Source organism: Anomaloglossus baeobatrachus, chromosome 2 (genome assembly GCF_048569485.1).
Source record: "Anomaloglossus baeobatrachus isolate aAnoBae1 chromosome 2, aAnoBae1.hap1, whole genome shotgun sequence".
Taxonomy (NCBI): domain Eukaryota; kingdom Metazoa; phylum Chordata; class Amphibia; order Anura; family Aromobatidae; genus Anomaloglossus; species Anomaloglossus baeobatrachus.
Genome location: NC_134354.1, coordinates 194351899 through 194372789, shown reverse-complemented (window position 1 = coordinate 194372789; position 20891 = coordinate 194351899). Strand labels below are relative to the sequence as shown.

At 44.7% G+C, this 20891-nt stretch overlaps 1 long non-coding RNA gene across 1 annotated transcript; it reads right to left on the bottom strand.

Moving 5' to 3' along the window:
* Nucleotides 1-1246: 1246 nt before the first annotated feature.
* Nucleotides 1247-20041, bottom strand: LOC142289405 (uncharacterized). Its single transcript, XR_012749896.1, has 3 exons — nucleotides 19823-20041; nucleotides 17307-17347; nucleotides 1247-1303 (listed from the first exon to the last, which is right to left on the bottom strand). It is a non-coding gene; the product is annotated as an uncharacterized LOC142289405 (long non-coding RNA).
* Nucleotides 20042-20891: the final 850 nt, after the last annotated feature.

Below are 20891 nucleotides of genomic sequence, written 5' to 3'. Positions count from 1 at the left end.
ATGCAAAGTGCGCACACAGCCTTAAAGGAATGTTCTCAAGTTTCCTTTTGAAGAGTACAGGCTCCACAGGCTTTCCAGGATGCTTGGAGTGGGTGTTACTCTTTGACTGACACTTCAGTTCAATGGTACAGCATTACCGCTGTCCTGCACGTGCGTGCTCCCGATGCTGATGTATCAGCTGTGTTAGTATCTTTCTTCAGCTTCAGAGCTAGGACAGGAATTGTGATAACCAGGCATGATATTTTACTTGATGAATGGCAGTTTTCATGTATCAGTCACCACACTATTTGATCTGTCTTACTATGTCTATCAACCAGACGAATAGATCTATCTATCTGATCTATTTATCCTCAAACCAGCAAATGAGTGGGAGAGGGTTGAGAACATAGGTTTGTTTACTGTAAATCCTCCCTCTATAACTGAAGGGGGGAAAAGTCTTAAGAAAAGTGACAGGAGGGAGTGGGAGGAACCAGAGGTGACAGAACCATGACCTGCAGCTGATAGAGGGAGCGGGCTCGTGACCTGCACAGGTGAGGAGATTTGACCTGATATCAAGCATGTTTCTGTTTTGATACCAAAATTCCCCTTCCCCCCAGCACCTGGAGAACGAGATCAAGATATTCTTGCTATCAGCCATGAAGACTGACTATAACTGCTCTCACTGTCACAGCAGCGGACAGGTCGAGTTCAGCAGAATACTGTAGATACACTTGTCCTTGGGATTTTACTGATGTCTGATCAGCTAAAAAACAGGCACAGAACAGGAGCTACTGCTCATGGTCCGAAAAGCATGCTCCTGAGATCCTGTCTGGCTCTTCTGCTATGACATCATATTTGACCAGCGTATGATTGGCTACCCTCCTGATGGTCAATCCCCATTAGCTGTATGCTGTGAGAGAAAAGACTGAAATATCAAGAAAACAGTGCTACATTGAAATGTGATGTTAACTGCAAAGTTTTTTTTTTAATGTTTACATAATTTAACTATGACAACTTCATAAGTTGAGAAAACCCCTTTACGTTCTACAAGTGCACCGTTTATTGTGAATACAATAGAATATGGGCAAAGTAGTATGTAAAATCAGACCTCTGTACCACACAAATGGTTGACTACCAAATAAAAAACACACAACATAAAAACACAACATTTGTGTTGCAATCGTGGTTTCTAATATAGAGCCGTTCTAGGAAATGTATCTAGGATAGCATTTATGGAAATCAGCCACTGTGATACCACGATACGAACCCTCAAGTAGAGTTGTACTTATGTTTCTCATTGCGGTTACAGTAGTCACGGTGAAGCCTATGAGAAAAAGAAAAGTACAAAAATAACACAAGCAAAACTAGCTGTAGTTTTTAGAAAATGTAATTTGCAAAAATGTAACCTTCCTAGCTTTACAAAACATTAGACTGCATGAGAATAACTCATGCGGTCTAATGCTTTGGGCTGAATGTAGCTTTCACCAATTATAAGTTGGATAATCTCAATGTCTTATTAACGTCTATTGGGGGAAACTGTTTCCAGTCCTCAAGAATTTATTTGCTTTTTTATGCACTGGTTCTGTTGCTACCACACAATTAAAAAATATTTTTTTTATTTATAATTTGAAATGCATATAAAACACAACATAATACATTCATTAAAGGAATTGTCTAAACTAGAAAACAAACATCCCTATTAACTTGAATATAACTTATTCGAATGTTGTAAATCCTTTGTGACGTAAAAAAAAATCTAGAACTCCAGTTCCAAAAAAGTTGGGACATTCTGTATAATATAAAGAAAGCAACAATTTTGAAATCTCTTATAGAAAGTTAGCCATTCTTCCATTTAATTTAAAACAAATAACTAATTTAGAATTTAATGCCAGCAACATATCTCAAATATGTTGGGATAGGCTTATGAAAAGGCTGGAAAAGTGAGTTGTACGAAGGAAAATTATTGGAAGGTCAAATTACAGCTAAGTCACATGATCATGGATAAAAAGACCATGGTAGAGAGGCAGAGTCTCTTAGAAGAAAAGCTAATCAGAAGTTCAACAATTTGTGAACAATGAAGTCTAAAAATTGTGTAACATGCTGTTCAACATAAAATTGCAAAGACTGTGAATATCCCACTATCTATAGTACATAATATCATAAAAAGGTTGAGGGAATCTGAAGAAATCCATATGCAAAAAGAATATGGTGTAAGGAATGTAAACACTTTCATATACGGCTAACGTAAAAAGGGATGACCTACTGCAAGGAGATACCACACCAGCACCCAACTGATCCCTGTACAGATTAGAAAAATCCTAGCCACACAACTGAAAGCTCCATCTCAGACCTGACTTCCTAAAAGGCTATTGAAGGGTTTCTCGTACCTCTGAAGGACCAGAGGAGAAGTCACAACACACTGCTATCAACAGGAAAGGAAGACGTACAAGAAGAATGCAAAAAGCTGAGGACAGGGACATTTAGACTAGGCCTCAGGCTTAGGATCAATCAGAACATCATTAGACAAACCCTTGGATAAGGGTAGTAATTTGAGTCCTATTGTGTTATTGTGTGTTATTATATGTGTATATTATATTCTATGTGTAGCGCCCAGGGATATGGGGTACTCGGTCCCGGGCAGTAACAAATGGCAATGTCACTCTGGTGCCCGGTCCCGTGCCCTGGGCCCCTTTTGTTAATGGGGGTATTTACAAGGGAGATAAGAGTTTTTGTCATGTGGCGCCACCTGCGGGTTGCGGTTAAGGATGGAGAACCACCGCTGTTGAATGTAGTTACTCCCAGGGCTGATGGTAGTGGCAGCTGTGATGGGAGGCCCTCTGCAGGCAGGGATGTGCCTGGGAGATGTAACGAGGGTAATAACGGAGACCACACCAGGTTGTCTTTAACAGTCTCTACTCACTGTGGACACAGGGGTTGCTGGTTCAGGTCCCTTGAAGGACCAATGCCAATGTAGTGACCCAGGTTGCTCTGTCCCCGGCACTCTCAGTTGATTAGGTCCCCATAGCGTGGAGCGTTTGGGGGCCCCGACTGTCCCTTTGGGGGAACAGTCTCCTTCTCCGTACAGCAGCCAGTGCGGACCCTGTGGGGAGGTAGGTGTCCGAATCTTGATCCTAGTTTACTGCTCATGCCCCCGGATTATTTGGTTCGGTGAAGTCTGTGAAGGTGTCTTCACTGGGCAGGTATTTGCCAAAGTCTAAAACTTGAGCTTGACCTAGGGCCCTCTGTCCCACGCGTGCTCTGGTCCCAGCGGTATCTCCGGTACCCATACTGGCGAACTCTCTGGTGTGCCCCCGGGGTCACCGTTACACGGACCCAGCTCAGGCACGTCTGCACACCTCTCAAGTGTGCTACTCGACTCTCTCCTCACTACCAACTGACTGACCCCTCCCACCAAGCTGGCTATACCCAGGGACTCGTTCCCATGGTGACCATCACCTTATATGGTTAACCCTCTATGCCCAGTGTGGAGTGGAGAACTAGGATTTTGGTTGTGTTTTGGTGGAATCGGCACTGGCACTCCAGGTCCCAGGGGGTAGGTCATGCATCCCCAAGAGGATGCAGTTCCCTGTAGTGCCCTGAGGGTCTCAGGGGCGCTACATATGCTTAATATAAGGACACATATATTGTCTTAAAGGCAGATCCAACAGATGAAGTAACTAACCTTTTGGAGGAGGCACTTGATTTGCACCTGATCTCTAAGAACGAGTATGAGTACATCGTGCCAGGCAGTCCAGTAATACTCACCTTCTATTTACTCCTGAAGGTTCACAAAGGGCTTGAACCTCTTAGAGGGCATCTCATAGTATCCAAGGTGGGTTCCATTAACCAAAATGCAAGTATTTAGATAAGATCCTTAGCCCATTTATATCAGCACTCCCATCTCATATAAAGGACACCTTGGACTTGCTTTTGAAAATGGAAGACTTGACCCAAGAACAAGACATGTACTTCGCATCAGTGGATGTCAAGTCTTTGTACAGCTCCACGCCGCATGAGAGGGGGTGGAAGAAGTGCAGTACTTCTTACTATTAAAGACTATAGAATTACAGGCTCATAACAATTTTGTGATGGACCTGCTCAACTTTGTGCTAATGCACATAACTTTCTCTTTGATAACCAGTACTTTCACCAGCTCAAGGGCACGGTGATGAGGAGTTTTTGTGCCCTGTCATATGCCAGCTTGTTCTTGGGCTGGTGGGAGGAAGTAGTCATCTTTAGTGATGATACCCCTTGGTGGGTCTCCATAATCAGGTTTTGGTGCAGATTTATAGATGATGTGCGCATTATTCAATAGAAAAATGTGTCCACAGCACCCTGATCAGGACCTTATTTCAGGGTATTTAGCTGAGAAGGGTGCACATCTGTGTCCAAAAAGCCCACTTGGATAGATTTCATGAAGCAAAGAGTCAGAATTAGGTAAAAGCAATATATACCATCTTTGTTCTGCCATACACAGTACCTATGTTTCGACCTATTGCATGCTTGACAAAGACGTGCAATAGGTACATACATGGCTTCTATGGCTAAATTAAGAAGGTATATATTGTTTTCTCCTACTTGTGATGCTGTCTGACTCATTAATTTACATGCTCATTATTTAGTCAGGAACAACAAAGCAGTTTCATTGCTTCATTGAATGCATTAACGTGAATCAGTTAAATCTTAAATTTACTAACAAGATACATGACTCCCTACTTCGTTTTTTGGATGTTCTGTTCAACAAAAAAACAAAACGTATAGGAAACCAACCTCCACTAACAGTTTACTAGGATTGGACAGCTTCCACTCTACACCCTTGAAGATAGATATACCTAAAGAGCAATACCTTAGGATAAGTAGAAATTGCTCTGGTGAATGGGACTTCCTTGAGCAATCAAGAGACTTGAGAGTCAGGTTCCAAGAGTGGGGTTATCCCATCAGGTCCTGCAGAGTGCTTTTAATGATGCCTTAGGAAGAACCAGAACCTCACTCTTTCAATCCAGCAGGAAGAACTCTGATACTAGGGGTCCCTTAGAGTAATAGGTACTTTTGATAGTCAGTCAGACCAGGTTTTTCAGATCCTACGAAAACATTAGGGTGTTCCTCTGGCGGATCCAGACCTTCAGAATGTGATACCGCTCTTCCCTTCATCACCTTCAGAAAGGGTGGGTCAATTTGTGAATAACTTGCACACAGTTTCTACAGCAGACCGAGTGACCAGGTACTTTGCTCAATCGAAAACCCTAAAGGCCACTTTACACAAACAGATAAATCTTTGGCAGATCTGTGGTTGCAGTGAAATCATGGACATAATGTTCCATTTGTACACAGCAACAAACCTGGCACTGATTGTCCACAATTTCACAGCAACCACAGATCTGCCGCAGATTTATCTCTGTGTGTAAAGTGGCCTTTAGGGACTTTCCACTGTGGGAGTTGAAAGTATTGTGACTGGATCACACCAAACAAAGAGTAGTGGACTGGTGTATCTGGCTATTTGTAGGTGTCTATCTGTCGCGGGCGGAGGGGACGCGGCGCTCGCTAACGCTCGGGTCCGGCGCTGCTGCGGCTGCTGCTGCTCAGTGGCTCGAGCGGTGGGCTGGATCCGGGGACTCGAGCGGCGCTCCTCGCCCGTGAGTGAAAAGGGTGGTTGGTTTGGGGGATTTAGTCCGTGACGCCACCCATGGGTTGTGGTGAAGATGGGCACCACCGCTGCTGGTGACGGGGATCCCGGAAGCGATGGTGGGGAGCAGCTGGGATGTTGTTTTCCCCCTCCGTGGGTAGGGGTCGTTGATCCCGGGGCCCAGTGGTGTGACGGGGAGGCTGGGTCGGTGAGGTGCAGGGTCGCAGGGACAGCACGGCGCAGTGCCGGATGGCACAGGTGTACTCACTCAGCAAGAGATGCACAAAGTCCTCGGTAAACCAAACGGCTGGATGGACGGGTCCCGCAGCCAGCTGCAGTGTCTCTCCCCAGACAGGTGATGGTGGCTGTCTTTCCCTGCACCTTTGTGTACTGTTTTGACTACGATGGGTCCCCAACGATAGTCCGCTCCTTGGTGTATGGATGCCGGATTCCGTTTTGCCCGCAGGCGCTGGCCCTTGGGTCTCTAGCCTTAGGCGGTAGCTGTATACCCTCACGGTGCGGATGGTTGCCTTCTAACGGGTCTTTGGCTGTTAGGAAACCCCTGGGGTTCCTGTCACACTCGGATTTGACTGTTGACAGCGACTCCAAGCCCAGTCGGGGTCCGATGGCCTTGCCTGTGTGTGCTGGCTTCACTTTGCTCCCCGGTCGGTACCGGCGGGCCACCGCCCGACCCCGGTCCTACGGTTCCGCATCGATCCACCACTCCTGCAGATGGCCACCACCGTCTGCCAACCTTCTTGTCAGTGCCTGGGCCACAAACCCAGACACTCAAGTGCTTACTCCTCATACTTCAAACTCCAAACTTAATCTGTCACTTTTCCCGCCTCCAGGCCTATGAACTCCACGGTGGGCGGGGCCAACCACTTGGCTCTGCCCCACCTGGTGTGGACATCAGACCCTGGAGGGAGGCAACAAGGATTTTGTGTTTGGCTAGTGTTACTGCCCTAGGGGAAGGGGTGTGTGTGTGTTACCTGTGACGACCTGGCTAGTCCAGGGCGCCACATATCTAACTATGTAGGGAAGACCACAAGGGAATTGAGGAGATAGATGGGTGAACACCTGGAGGACATTAAACACAAGAGGGATACTTCCATTGCTAGACATGTTTGGGAGTTCCACCAAGAGAATGTTAAATCTATTTTCTTCTGTGCTGTCGAGATTGTTAGACCAAGTCCCAAGAGAGGAGATTGGCATAAGAAGATTTTAAACAAGAGGTGTCAGTGGATATTCAGGCTTGTGTCACAGATTCCACATGGTCTAAATGAAAGACATATTCTCACCGTTTCTGTAGAGTTGCCATTCTTGTTTGATCTTTCAATAAGAGTTTAGTGTCTTTCTTTGGAGCCCTTTCATAGTGTTAAGGCCACCTTACACGCTGCGATATCGGTACCGATATCGCTAGTGTGGGTACCCGCCCCCATCGGTTGTGCGACACAGGCAAATCGCTGCCCGTGGAGCACAACATCGCCCAAACCCGTCACACTACTTACCTGCCTAGCGACGTCTCTGTAACCAGCGACCCACCTCCTTTCTAAGGGGGCAGTCCGTGCGGTGTCACAGCGACGTCACCAATAGAAGCAGAGGGGTGGAGATGAGCGGGACGTAACATCCCGCTCACCTCCTTCCTTCCTCCTTTTCCGGAGGACGCAGGTAAGGAGAAGTTCTTCGTTCCTGCGGTGTCACATGGAGCGATGTGTGCTGCTGCAGGAACAACAAACTACATCGTTACTGCATCAGCAACGATATTCGAGAATGGACCCCCATGTCACCGATGAGCGATTTTGACTGTTTTTGCGACGATTAAAAATCACTCATAGGTGTCACACGCAAAGACATCGCTAAAGCCGACCAGATGTGCGTCACAAAATCCGTCACCCCAACGAGAACGCTTTAGCGATGTCGTAGCGTGTAAAGCGGCCTTTACTGTCACACTGTACAAAGGGCAAGTGAGACATAGTACAGCGTATTCCCCACTAGGTGGCAGCAGAGTAGTGAAGGAGAGTCAAAGTAACACTGTAACAAAAAGGCAGCGGAAGTACAGCTGAGAAACTTCAGCAGGCAGTTAACAGGCAAACCACCAGGGGACAATAGAGTAGTCAAACAGTCAAGGTCTAGCCAGGAGAGTCAAGTCACAGCAAAGGGAGGTTAAAAATCAAGCTAGAAAACAGAACCGAGTCGGAAGCCGGGAGATCAGGTATGCAGAGGGAAATACAAACAACAGAGACGAATGGGGGAGGGTACAGGTCAGGACATGGTAACAAGAAGTCAAATCAAACAGGACGTCTCACCAGAGCCAGTCAAAGGCTGCAGAGAAAAACTATAACCAGCACAGGAATGCAGGTTCGGAGACCATATATAGTGTCTCCTGAAACCAGAACGAGGCTGATGGGATTTAACCCCTGACATGACAAGGACAGGTCTGTGAAACTCTGGAGAATACTAGTCCTGGATCATGACAGTTACCCTTTTCTTTTATCAAATCGAAAATGGGGTCATCAATCCTCATATTTTTCCATCAGATATTTACTTTCATTTTTTTCCAATATGTATCTTCTTGTTGACTACTTATAGTGGAAAGACTTAAATATAACATGAGTTTATTTTAAGTTGGCATAAGCTTCTGATATAGAAAGGAGAGAAAGGAAAAATCTTTACTCTTTTCAGAGTACTTATTACGTGTGCACTTATGGAGCTTATGTGTGTTCATTAAAATTGATATTTAACAGATGCATGATTAAAAATTAGGAATTATTATTGTGGTATCCCAAAAAGTGGCCATCTCCATGTGATACCAGAAGTATAGAGTGTTTCACACAAATGCTGTAATTTTCTATGTAAATTGCATACTGTAGCATATTGTGAAAACCTGCTGACAGGTGTAGCACCCCTGAGGTATCAGGTGCCACAAAATGTAACCTGTGGAAACTCAAAACTTGGAATATCAATACACCAGCACCCTCAGGCCACATGCACAACCCCAATTCCAGACTGGGAGACTGCCTAGCAACAGGTAAAAGGGATGGGCACTGATTGGATAGTTGCTACCCAATATGTAGGGAGAGACCCAGCAAGGGGAAGGGCCAGTGGTCAGTTGGGAGGCTGGCGGGAAGGAGTGTGAGGAAGAAGTCAAGGAGAGGAGAATTGGAAGTAGAGAGTTGAGAGTGAAAGTACAGACGAAGGGAAAAGACCTGAAGTAAAAACAGAACGCTGTAACAGGAGTGAGGGACTGTGGAGTAAAGAACTAGGACTCCAGGAACTGTGGGTTACCTGTGGAATTGTAATACTCCAGGAACCGCGGGACGCCTGTGGAAGTCTGGAACCAAGGTTCACAGGACTCAGCACAAGGCGGGGTGCAGACCCTAGGACAGTGGGAAACTTTATGGTCAACTGTTAATTCTGCCAGGTGAGGGGATCTCCACGGTCCCTCACCAACTCAAAGAGTTAGAAGCATCAGCAGCAAAGAGGGGACTGGGGATTGAACCCCTTAAATAGTCCAGGCTGCCTGCAATAGGACCAAGACTGAAACTGAGGGTTTCTCCAGAAGTTCTAGGCCACGGGAACCCAATACAAACAAGTGTGCGTGGCGGACAGCTAACCCAGGTCACAGCTGGCATGGAGAACAAGGGGAGCAGGAACACATGTAACCGGCACCAGCAGGTCTAGGTACCAGCCACAAGTAAAAGGCAAGTTGAAACTGCAATACTGGTGTGGACTGTTTCCTTCTCGCTTCCATACCCGTACACTGACTATCCCCTATCATTTCCCCCTCATCATCCGATTCTGGGGCCTAGCCCTACTTGTGGACGGCCCAAAACACCTAAGCTGCACTACTCCACCAGCCCCAGCAGACCCTGCAGCAGCGGCCTCAATAACCAGGCCGCACACCGCAAGTGGCGTAGTCGAGAACTTCTTTATTTTTATCTTCCTTTTTATTTTTCACCCCCTTTTTCATCGGACCGACCCCCAGGGTCATGGAAACGGGCATCGGCCGTGACCACGACTGTTCCCCCTGCGCACCGCACGCCCGGGACCGAGTACCCCACAGCCCTGGGGGATCACACAGGCAGCAGTCAGTGGGTTAACCTTCCTCTGTGCAGTCAGCCAATGACTGCAGCAGTATGAGTCACATGCGGGTGAGAGGAGCTAATTCCGGCTACGCAGTGAAGGACATAGTCAGTTGGGAGATGGCAGTTAAGAGGAAAAAGAGGCAGTTGACGTCCTCCATTTGGAGAGTATTTCTAATGCATTATTAGAAGAAAAGTTGCCTTAGGGTGTGTGCCCTTGATCAGTATATGCAGCGGTTTGGACGTAGCATACGTCAGCTGCGTCCAAACCACTGCGGTGTACAGTACAAGCATAGTGGACAGGATTCCTAGAAATCCCGTGCCCACTATGCTTGTTTTTTCCTCAGCAAACAGTGACCTGCGGAGCGGCTTTCCTGACCACAGCATGTCAATTGTTTGCTGCGGAATTGCCTGCGTTCTCCGTAGGAAGAACAGAAGCGAGAGACCGCGGTGTACTGAACCCTGATCGTGGGTACTGACAGCTGCGGTCTCCTGCGTTCTCCTGCGGAGGAGACGCGCAGCCCCTCTGGTCAGGACTTGCTGCGTTTTACTTTATTTTTAGTTTTAGTTTATTTTAGTGAGCCTGATTGTAATTTACAAATAGCGGCCTACCATTATAGTACATCTAACCCTTACTTACACCATACTTTCAGTAACCATTTTAAGTTGTTACTATTTGCTGTCTTTTAAAATTTCTAATTAAATGACGTGGGATTCGCCATATTTTTGTATGTTAGCCAGGTACAGCAGGCAGCTACGGGCTGCCCCTAACCCCCAGCTGCCTATTTGTACCCGGCTACAAACCAAAAATATAAGGAAGCCCTTTTTTTTTTAATTATTTCATGAATTTCATGAAATAATTTTAAATAAAATGACGTGGGCTTCACCCAAATTTTGAGTCCAGCCAGGTACAACTAGGCAGCTGGGGATGGATGCCAAGCTTTCTGGGCACCCCCGCTGCAAATTGCAGTCCGCAGCCACCCCAGAAAATGGCGCTTTCATAGAAGCGCCATCTTCTGGCGCTGTAGCCAACTCTTCAAACTGCCCTGGTGACGGATGGCTTGCTGGGTAATGATGGGGTTAGGGCTAGCTGTATATTATCAGCTGGCCCTAAGCCCAAAATTCATGGTGTCATGCCAATATTAGACATAGCCACCATGAATTTCTAGTAAAGATAAAGAAAAACAAAACACATAGAAAAATATTTTATTAGAAATAAAACACAACACAATTAGTGACTCCATCTTTATTGAAATAAAGAACCCCCTGGGTAATCCTGGGTCAAGGGTCCCTCGCCCTCCAATCCGGATCCAATATCATCTGATCGGTTTGCTGGAAGGCAAAGCGATCAGATGATGTGTCAGGTTCAAGGGCCTGAATCACATCACACATCAGCTGATTGTATAAAAGTCGTTTATACAATCAGCTGATGCATCGGTGCAAAAGAAAAAAAAACAAAAAACAAACCTACACACGTCTGTGCTGACTCCTGTCCGATGACTGCAGGAGCTGACAGTAATCAACTGATGAAGTCTCCTGACGGCATCAGCTGATAGCCAGCCGGGCGGTAAAAAGCCTGTGTCACCGCGAGACTTATGATCAGCTTATGCGTCAGGTGACCGCATCAGGTGATCCACCACCAGGTCCTGTAGCCATCAGACGTGCCTGGGAGTCGGCACACAGCCGGAGCAGGGGTGGCGGTACCGGAAGAGGAGCTGGGAGCAGACATGGCATCGGGAGTCTGCAGACAGGTGAGTATGACTTTTTTTTTCTACTGTTCATTTTTCATTTTGCAGCTGCTTCCATCTCCCGCCCAGACATGGCGCAGGACGGGAGATTGAAGCAGCGGTGGCGGTACCGGAAGGATTCATGCTTCTGTGTTTACTAACAGAAGGAATCCTCTTCCTGTACATGTCCCTTTACTACCCACCCCTTGCGTTTATAGCTGCATTTTTAGTCAAAGAAACGCACTAAAACGCAGCTATATTTGCAATTTGCGTTTTTCATTGCGCTTTTGAACATCTCATTGAACTGAATGGGTGGAAAACGCAGTGAAAAACGCAAAAATAATTGACATGCTGCGTTTTTTGTGACAAAAATGAAAACTCATAGACTTTGCTGGGGAAGCAAAGTCATGCAGTTTTCTGAGCAAAAAGGCACCCAAAAAACGCCGTGAAAAAAGCAGTGTGAACTTACCCTAACACAATCCAGAAACACTACTTCTCTGGGTCAAAGCTCTTTTTAAATGGACTGAGACATAATGGAAGACAGTTCTCATATCGGGTTAATCAAAATTTTTCATTCTTAAGGCTGCTTTACACGGTACGACCGATTGTGCGATTTCACAATCGATCGTACCCGCCCCCGTCCTTTTTGCGTCACGGGCAAATCGCTGCCCGTGTCGCACAAAGTCAGTAACCCCCGACACACATACTTACCTCTCGTGCGACCTCGCTGTGGGCGGCGAACGTCCACTTCCTGGAGTGGGAGGGACGTTCGGCGTCACAGCGACATCACACGGCCGCTGGCCAATAGAAGCAGAGGGGCGGAGATGAGCGGGACGTAAACATCCCGCCCACCTCCTTCCTTCCACATAGAGCCGGCGGCGGCCGTGGGAGGCAGGTGAGCTGCTCATCGTTCCCGTGGTGTCACACGGAGCGGCGTGTGCTACCACGGAAACGATGGTCAACTAAATTAAACGATATTATGGAACCTAGCAAGCAGTACCCGACTCACGATTTGTGAGCGATACTGCGTCGCTAGGAGGTGTCACACAGGCCGGCATCGCCAGCGATGCCGGATGTGCGTCTCAAAAACCGTGACCCCGACGATCTATCGCACGATAGATTGTCTGGTGTAAAGCAGCCTTTAATTAAAACCATGCACGCTGTGTGATTTTGAACTCAAGAGGAAAGAGACCATCCAGCTTCTCACCAGCGCACAGTTCAAATCCCTGTATTGTTGATGGCATTGGGTTGCATTAGTGTCAATAACTTCCACATCTGGAAAGTCACTATCAATACTGAGCATTACATAGAGGTATTAGAATAACATATGCTCCATCCAGGCACCAAGATATTTCAGAGAAGGCCTTGCATACTACAGAAAAATAATGCTAAATCACTTACTACCTCCATCACAACAGCATGGCTTTGCAGAAGAAAAGTTCAGTGATGAGCTGGCTGCCGCCAGTCAAGACCTTTCAATAGTAGAAGTCATTTGGTGCAAACCTGGCAAAGAAGACCCAGGACTGTTGGGCAGCCAGAATCCTACATCAGACAAGAATGGGACAAAATTCGTCTCCCAAAACTTCAGCAATTGGCCTCAATTCCCAGACATTTACAGACGGTTGTAAAATGAAGAGGGGATGCTACACAATGGTAGACATGGCCCGGGCACAACTTTGTTTTAGATGTTTCTGCCATCTATATTATTCTGTCTGTTTGTCTGTCTGTCTTGCTACAAAATGACGTTATTACAGTGACAACCGTCGCCAAACCGTGCGCGCTAAAGAGCCTGCGACCAACGGCTCAGCTAACTGAACAGCCGAAACTACGGGCCGACAGGACGACGCCCGACACTTTTCCCCGCACCCACACGGAGCCCCGACTCCCCGGTGAGTGCTGCACCCCCGGGAGCCCAAACCGGCAACCCAGCCGACACATACTCACCGCTCGCCTTCACCCCCCCGCACACATTACCCCACTCGGCTCCACCCCCCTGCACTCCGCCACCCACACACATTACCCCACTCGGCTACGCCCACCCGCTCTCTGCTCTCCGCATGTATACACTGAACACACACACACACCTGTATAGTCACCTGTCCCCAGCCATGCAGTTTCCGGCACTGACGTCCTCAGTGGCATGGCCCCGCTCGGCTCCACCCCCCCGCACTCCGCCCCTCGCACACATTACCCCGCCGGATGGGGGCACATATCAGGATGGTGGCTGCACCACGATGGGGGCACATACCAGCATTGGGCCACATCACAGCATCAGCATATTTTTACTTAACTTTACATTGTTCATGGCCTTCTTTCATTACAAGCCATGGACATCAATAAACATTAGACTCATCTATTAAAACTGTTCCTTCTGTTGTTTGTCATTTTAAAACCAATAAACAATTATAAGAATACTAAATTAAACCTAACCCATCCAGTCCATTCATTACCTTATTATTCAATCTACTAACCAACATACACATTTTAGACTACCCGATACGTTAGAATCGGGCCATCTTCTAGTCAATTTATAAATTAGCTAATTTTTAAATTTGAAACTTTTATTTTCTGATCTGTGTTCTATGTTCTGTTGTAAATAAAATTTGGCTATAAGAGATTTCCATATCATTGTATTGTTTTCTTTACATTTTACGTAGTGTCCCAACTTTCCTGGAAATAGACATGATAATCCACAGTAAACCACAATTCTGACCATGAAGAAGCAAACTGTTTGTCTCTTTTGAAAGACCAAAGCGGAATGTAGTAATAATGTCCAAAACATCCATCCTAATCAGAGGAAATTAGCCAACTTGAACGAGTCAGACTAATTGCAGTAACTATTAATTTTCCTGTGTCAGCACCACAAAGAACAATATATCTGGTATTACATAATATCTTCCTTGAGTAATACAACAAGCATTACGTTGCTTTGTAATGCATTTATGGGGGTCTGTAAGTTCCTGTGACTGTGTGGAGTAAAAACCTGGTCATTATGTATTTTAAAACTGTGAATAGAAGCAAACTTTTTTATTTGTTGTGTATCCCTGTGTTTTCACATATAAATCATATGTTTTCAAATAAATTTTATATTTTTATACATGCTATTCATGTATATACAGTATATTTACTTCTGAAATGCATTTGATTCCTTATAGTACATGTTCTTAATTTAAGTTAACCTTTTGAAAAACAGGAACTGTCTGTAAATGTTCTTGTATTCTACAAAAAAATGTATTTATGCATCCCCTGGTAGCCAAGTAGACTATGCTTTCATTTCAATTTTATATAGGTTATGATTTTTCGTGATTTATATACTGAAGTCATATATACAGTGTGTAGGCTCTAATTTGTCAAGACCGGCATTGATCTTGTTGGTCTTTATGAGGACCTGTTCTGGAGTCAGATGCTCCTGATTCATGAAGAGGCCATTCGACAAGTGGTGTTGGCCTCTGTGTGCACCTGGCTACAAATCTTACTCTAGTCCTTGCTGGAGTAAGATTTAGGGGCACTTTGCACACTACGACATCGCAAGCCAATGCTTGCGATGCCGAGCGCGATAGTCCCCGCCCCCGTCGCAGCTGCAATATCTAGTGATAGCTGCTGTAGCGAACATTATCGCTACGGCAGCTTCACATGCACTCACCTGCCCTGCGACGTCGCTCTGGTCGGCAAACCGCCTCATTATTAAGGGGGCGGGTCGTGCGGCGTCACTGCGACGTCACACGGCAGGCGGCCAATAGCAGCGGAGGGGCGGAGATGAGCGGGACGTAAACATCCCGCCCACCTCCTTCCTTCAGCATAGCCGGCATGAGCTGCGGGAAGCAGGTAAGGTGATGTTCCTCGCTCCTACGGGTTCACACACAGTGATGTGTGCTGCCGCAGGAGCGAAAAACAACATCGGACCGTCGCAGCAGCGTAATTATGGAATTCCTTGACACTACACCGATGATACGATTACGACGCTTTTGCGCTCGTTAATCGTATCATCTAGGATTTACACACTACGATGTCGAGAGCGACGCCGGAAGTGCGTCACTTTCGGCATGACCCCACCGACATCGCACCTGCGATGTCGTAGTGTGCAAAGTGCCCCTTATAGTGTAGTGAATGCTACCACTCATCATGAATTTGAAACGTGGAGGTCACCATGGCCCCTTCCAGCCACATATTAACCCTCTGTGAGCTGGGCAAAGATAGCATAAGAACGCCAAAAGTCAAATATTTTACCATAGTCTGGAGTTGCGCCAAAATTATGCAACATTTCAAAGATTTTTACAAAAAGAATACTTGTATAAAAGCTATGTAGTGTTTATAACTACAGTTTACCCAAGAGGGTCCCTGTGCTAGGACAATAGTTCACCATAACTCACAATTCCCACGGCTTTGGGCCCTATTATTGCTTGTTTCCTTGTGCGGCTGCAGAGGTTTCACCAATTGTATGCCAACCACCACCCGCCTAAGTTCACACCTTTATAAAAACTATATACAAACTTAACAATGGTCTTACATTCCTAGTGGGGCTTTCTCTTCTGTCATTTTTGGCACTAAATATATGTTTACCATGCTTAGCCATAAAATCAGGACAGACAATATTTTTTAAGGACATACTGGAAAAGCACAATAATGTTTTTAAATTATAAGTGAAGCATGTCCACAGCCCACAGTTCTGATCAGAAGACATTAGCTGCAATCACTGTAAGCTATAAAATGATGTTAATTGCAGTCAAAATAATCTTAATAGGTTTCTTCAGCTTCAAATTAATCACATACGCTTTAAGTATACTTATGGACAGGGCAAAAAAGTGCCATATTATTACGGAATAGTTTGGAATTTATGGACGACTGACAACCCTGATTCAACTTGACACACTGCTGTTAGAGGAAGATGATGGCTGATTAACACAGCCATTATCTGCTGGCAATAATGCAGGTTCAGAATCTTTTCTGCTTGAAAGACAGGGATCCGACATAAGAGGTAATAGTACATACTGTAACTAACTGGGAAGGGCATAAAAGGTAACAAAATGGGTATTGAATATATATTACAGACTGTGCTTTTCTTATGAAATGAGATCTATTTTCTCCTCTCACTACCGCATTAAGCTTTTTCTCATACAAATTAGATAAAGATGGCCCAATAAATTGATGTCTTCGGCTTTGTGCCCGAACACACCTTGGATTACATCAACAGAAGATCTGCACTTGCTTTAAATTAAATAGTGGTTTGCTGCAAATCATCAGCTATAAAATCCTACATGTATCACCAGTGTTGTGAATGATTACAAACGTTCAATGGTTGAATGGTATGAACGTATATTTCATCAATCAAGCTGACGATCGCTTGTTATGGTTGAAATCAGCCATTTTCATCAACTTTGATCCAATGTGCATGAGTATCAGTACGATGGGACATCACACGCTAGTGGTGGGGACTGAGACAGAAAGATGACTTAGGGAGCTCTTGCCCATACAACCATATCGAGAGAACAATGAAGTCTTCTACAGAAAGTAGAAGAACTTAGGAAATCTAATTGATCTCTTATTTAAGTGCATCCTAAGACACCTGTGCACGTATTTATGAGGATTGTAGTTAAAAGCCCTGGAGACTGGTGGTGGATTGCAGTCTAATGCTAACATATAAGAGAACAGCAAATAAGAGCAATGCGTTAGTGCATTTTGAGCAGGACATGAATGTCTTGTACATTGCACAAGCAGGGAAGTTACAGCAGTGGTTACATGGTGCACAAGCAATGCATGGTTCTCACCTCTGTGGGACACGGCAGGGTGGAAACGTTTTATCCAAATAGTGTATATTAATTTTAATTCTTATTGGTTAGGTGGGCTAAGTAGAAAAATATTAACTCCTTTCAAAGAAGGATTTGTAGAGCTTACCAGGTTTAGAAGATCCTGACCCCATTCTTCTGCTTTAGTTTCTAGGAAAAAAAATAGTTTTGCATCACTATCAACTATTGCATCATCTCTATATTTACACACACACATACGCACATAAAAAAATGTGTATGTTAAGCATTGCTATAGCATTTTATCCACTATTAGATAAACTATGCATATAAACCATATTTTCTTTACAAGTGACCAGCTAAAAAAATCTAATAAAGAATGCAGAAACTTTTTCAGTGTATACATCATTGTTACGTTGTCATAAAATAAAGGGAATATATCTTAAGAAAATTATAATGAGTACTGCATCTCCTCCCAATGAACTGCAGATTTATACAGTGTGCCCACCCATATCCTGTCCACTGCCAGTAACTTGAGAACGGCAGCAGCTATAGGCATAGAAGTGGTGTCTAGGTATAGTAAAGAAGCCATGCGCTACGCAATGAAACCACCTATAGCGCCACCTGCTGGAAAACAAAGGAGTTAGCATTTTTATTTCGAAAATGGAACGAGATAGAGAGAAAAGTGAATTACAAAGTTGCAGGGCATCATCAATTCAATACGAATCGACACCTTGCAGACAGAAATGCTATGATATGAAACCCATGACCCCCCCCAAAGCATTGAATGATGGTCACGCATATGGCGCTCATTTAACTTTAATGCTCAAAGTGGCCACCCTCAGCTGCAATGCACATCTGGACTCTGGACAGCATACTGTATCTTGCTGCACGTTGTGCAATATCGTAGGTGACACGTTTGCACAAACATCTGTGATACGTCGTCGCAGGTCCTGCAATGTTGGTGGAGGGGTTGCATACACCTGCTGTTTGATGTCCAATGGGGTCAGGACAGGTGAGTGTGGAGGCCACTCCACGCAGCCACCATACCCAATGACTTGTAGGAAGGTCTCCATGAGGTATCGCTTCACGTCTGCAGCCTTGTGAGTTTTATACGTTCTAATCATAGCATTTCTGTATGCAAGGTGTCGATTTGAATTGAACTGATGATGCCCTACAACTTTGTAATTCACTTTTTTTCTCTATCTCATTCCGTTTTTGAAATAAAAATGCTACCTCCGTTGTTTTCCACCAGGTGGCGCTATAGGTGGTTTCATTGCATAGCGCATGGCTACTTTACTATACCTAGACACCACTTCTATGCCTATAGCTGCCATCATTCTCAAGTTAATGGCGGTGGACAGGATATGTGTGGACACACTGTATATTTCTATGGGGCTGTCACAGTCTAGTTGGGAGACCAACGTCCAGTCCATGTATTGGGGTCCGAGATCGGATCGAGATCTATGGATGTCTTAAAAAGTCTTTACTCCAGAGCTCCTTGAATCAAGATTCGGATACAAAATGCCAATGTTGATTATTCAACTACCTGTGTCTTGCCACAATTTTAGGAACAAGATGCTTAAGACATGATCTAATTTTTCTCCCTGCAGTTTCTGCTTATAAGTTGTAACCCAATGTGTCTGAGATGGAGTATTTGACCCATCTTCTCACTCACTGAATCCTAAATTCTGGATCCAAGAGCTATACAGTAACTATGGTATATGCAAACATTAAGTATTTGTTGCTGAAATTTCTGCATTTCGTGAAAGGAAAAATGCTGTAGCAAAAACAAGCATTTTGGCTGCTTTTTTATGTAATTTTGGTGCAGATTTTTTCTATTCATTTGTATGGGTGAAATTTACAGCAACCACTCTGAAGATTTGATATACAGCAGATTTCAATCTGCACCAAATCTGTAAGGAGAAAATACTCAACATGAGGGCTCTTTGCCACTCACGATTTCCTGGTGCGAGTGCGATCCGATAAAAAAATCGGATTGCACTCCCACCAGTGTTAATCAATGAGGCAGTTTCCTCTGTCCTGCCTTTTCTCCACACGAATTGGGCCCTCGGTGCAATCACAGTATGCTGTGTTCTGCACCGAGTCTCGGCTCACGTGTGTGTAAAATCTCACTGCACTCGCAAGTTATGCTACTGCAGTGCGGTGTATGCAGAGACAGACAACGGAGGAGATGAGGGAAAGTGTTCCCTCCATCTTCTCCATAGCTGTGATGCGATGTGATGCAATCTCCAAATCGCATCACAGTCGCATGACCCTCGGCTGACACCTCAGCAGAGGGTCATTAGCATATCGCTTCCGATGCTCTCGCATCAGAATGTATGCGCAAGTGGAAAACAACCCTGAGCATGAGACTTCAGGAACTTCATTCACTTTGCTGGAATCAGGAAATCTTTCAGGTTTTGTGACCAAGCTACACTGAAAAAAATGCTTCAAAAAAAGCAACGTGTGCACACAGCCTTGGGATACAAATCAACATTACAAAGAATCACATGGCAAAACTGATCCTTTCTACGCATATGCAATCTATGAAAACATGAAATTCAGTTTTCTTGATGTTTCTTATGTATGTAAAAATGCAAAAATTCCTGAAGTACAATTATATAGCTGACAGCGAAGGGTAACAAGAGATCTGAGATTTCTTACCGATTGGTGACTTGTGTTGAATTCCTTTCTGTAAAATCTTGATAGTTTAAAGCATAAATTTCTGGAGCACTAGACGTGTGTGAACCCCTGTTTGTATGCGGCAGTGTGAGTAGGCACTCTGGAGCACTAAAAGTAAATGAACCTAGTGTATGTGAAGCAGTGTGAGTGTGCACTCTGGAGCATTAAAAGTAAATGAACCTAGTGTATGTGAAGCAGTGTTTGTGTGCACTCTGGAGCACTAAAAGTAAATGAACCTAGTGTATGTGAAGCAGTGTGAGTGTGCACTCTGGAGCACAAGAAGCGTCTGAACCCAGTGTCTATGAGCACATGAACCTTTTTAAATAACAGCTCCTCACTTCTGCTTTATACTCAGTCACTCCTGTTTTCCCTTTGACACAACAAATAATTTGCATTTGTTTTTTAGGTAAGTTCTTATTGATTACTTCCTATAATCACAGCAACAAAGTATCCACAAATAAACTCACCCAAACTTTAGTCATATCCTGTATGTACGGAAATAATCATTTTATTACTTTCTTTTTTTACATTAAGAAAAAATATTTCCTGAAACTACAAAATTACATTCTTGATATAGCCCTTGAGCTTGCAGAGTGAGTTGGGGTTTTTTATACACTTTTTTACAATGTTTGTGAATAGTGAGAAGATCCAAGTCTGTCATAAACTCTACTACATAGAGCTGTCAACTGCTCTACGCTACTCATGAAATCCTATGGCTTCCATTACCATGTATTTGCTGATGACACTAAAATCTACCTTTCTGGCCCAGATGTCACCTCTCTGCTGTCCAGGTTTCCAGAATGTCTATCAACTATAACTTCTGCTCATCATGCTTTCTAAAATTGAATGAGAACAAAACCAAACTAATCATCTTTCTTCCAACACATCCCCCACCAGACCTATCTATCTCAATAAATAACATCACATTTTGCCATACATCACAAGTCTACAAGTCTACTGCCTCAGTATAAACCTTCACTTTGACATGTCCTTCAAACCACACATTCAAGTCCTTAGGCGGGCTTTACACGCTGCGACATCGCTAGCAATT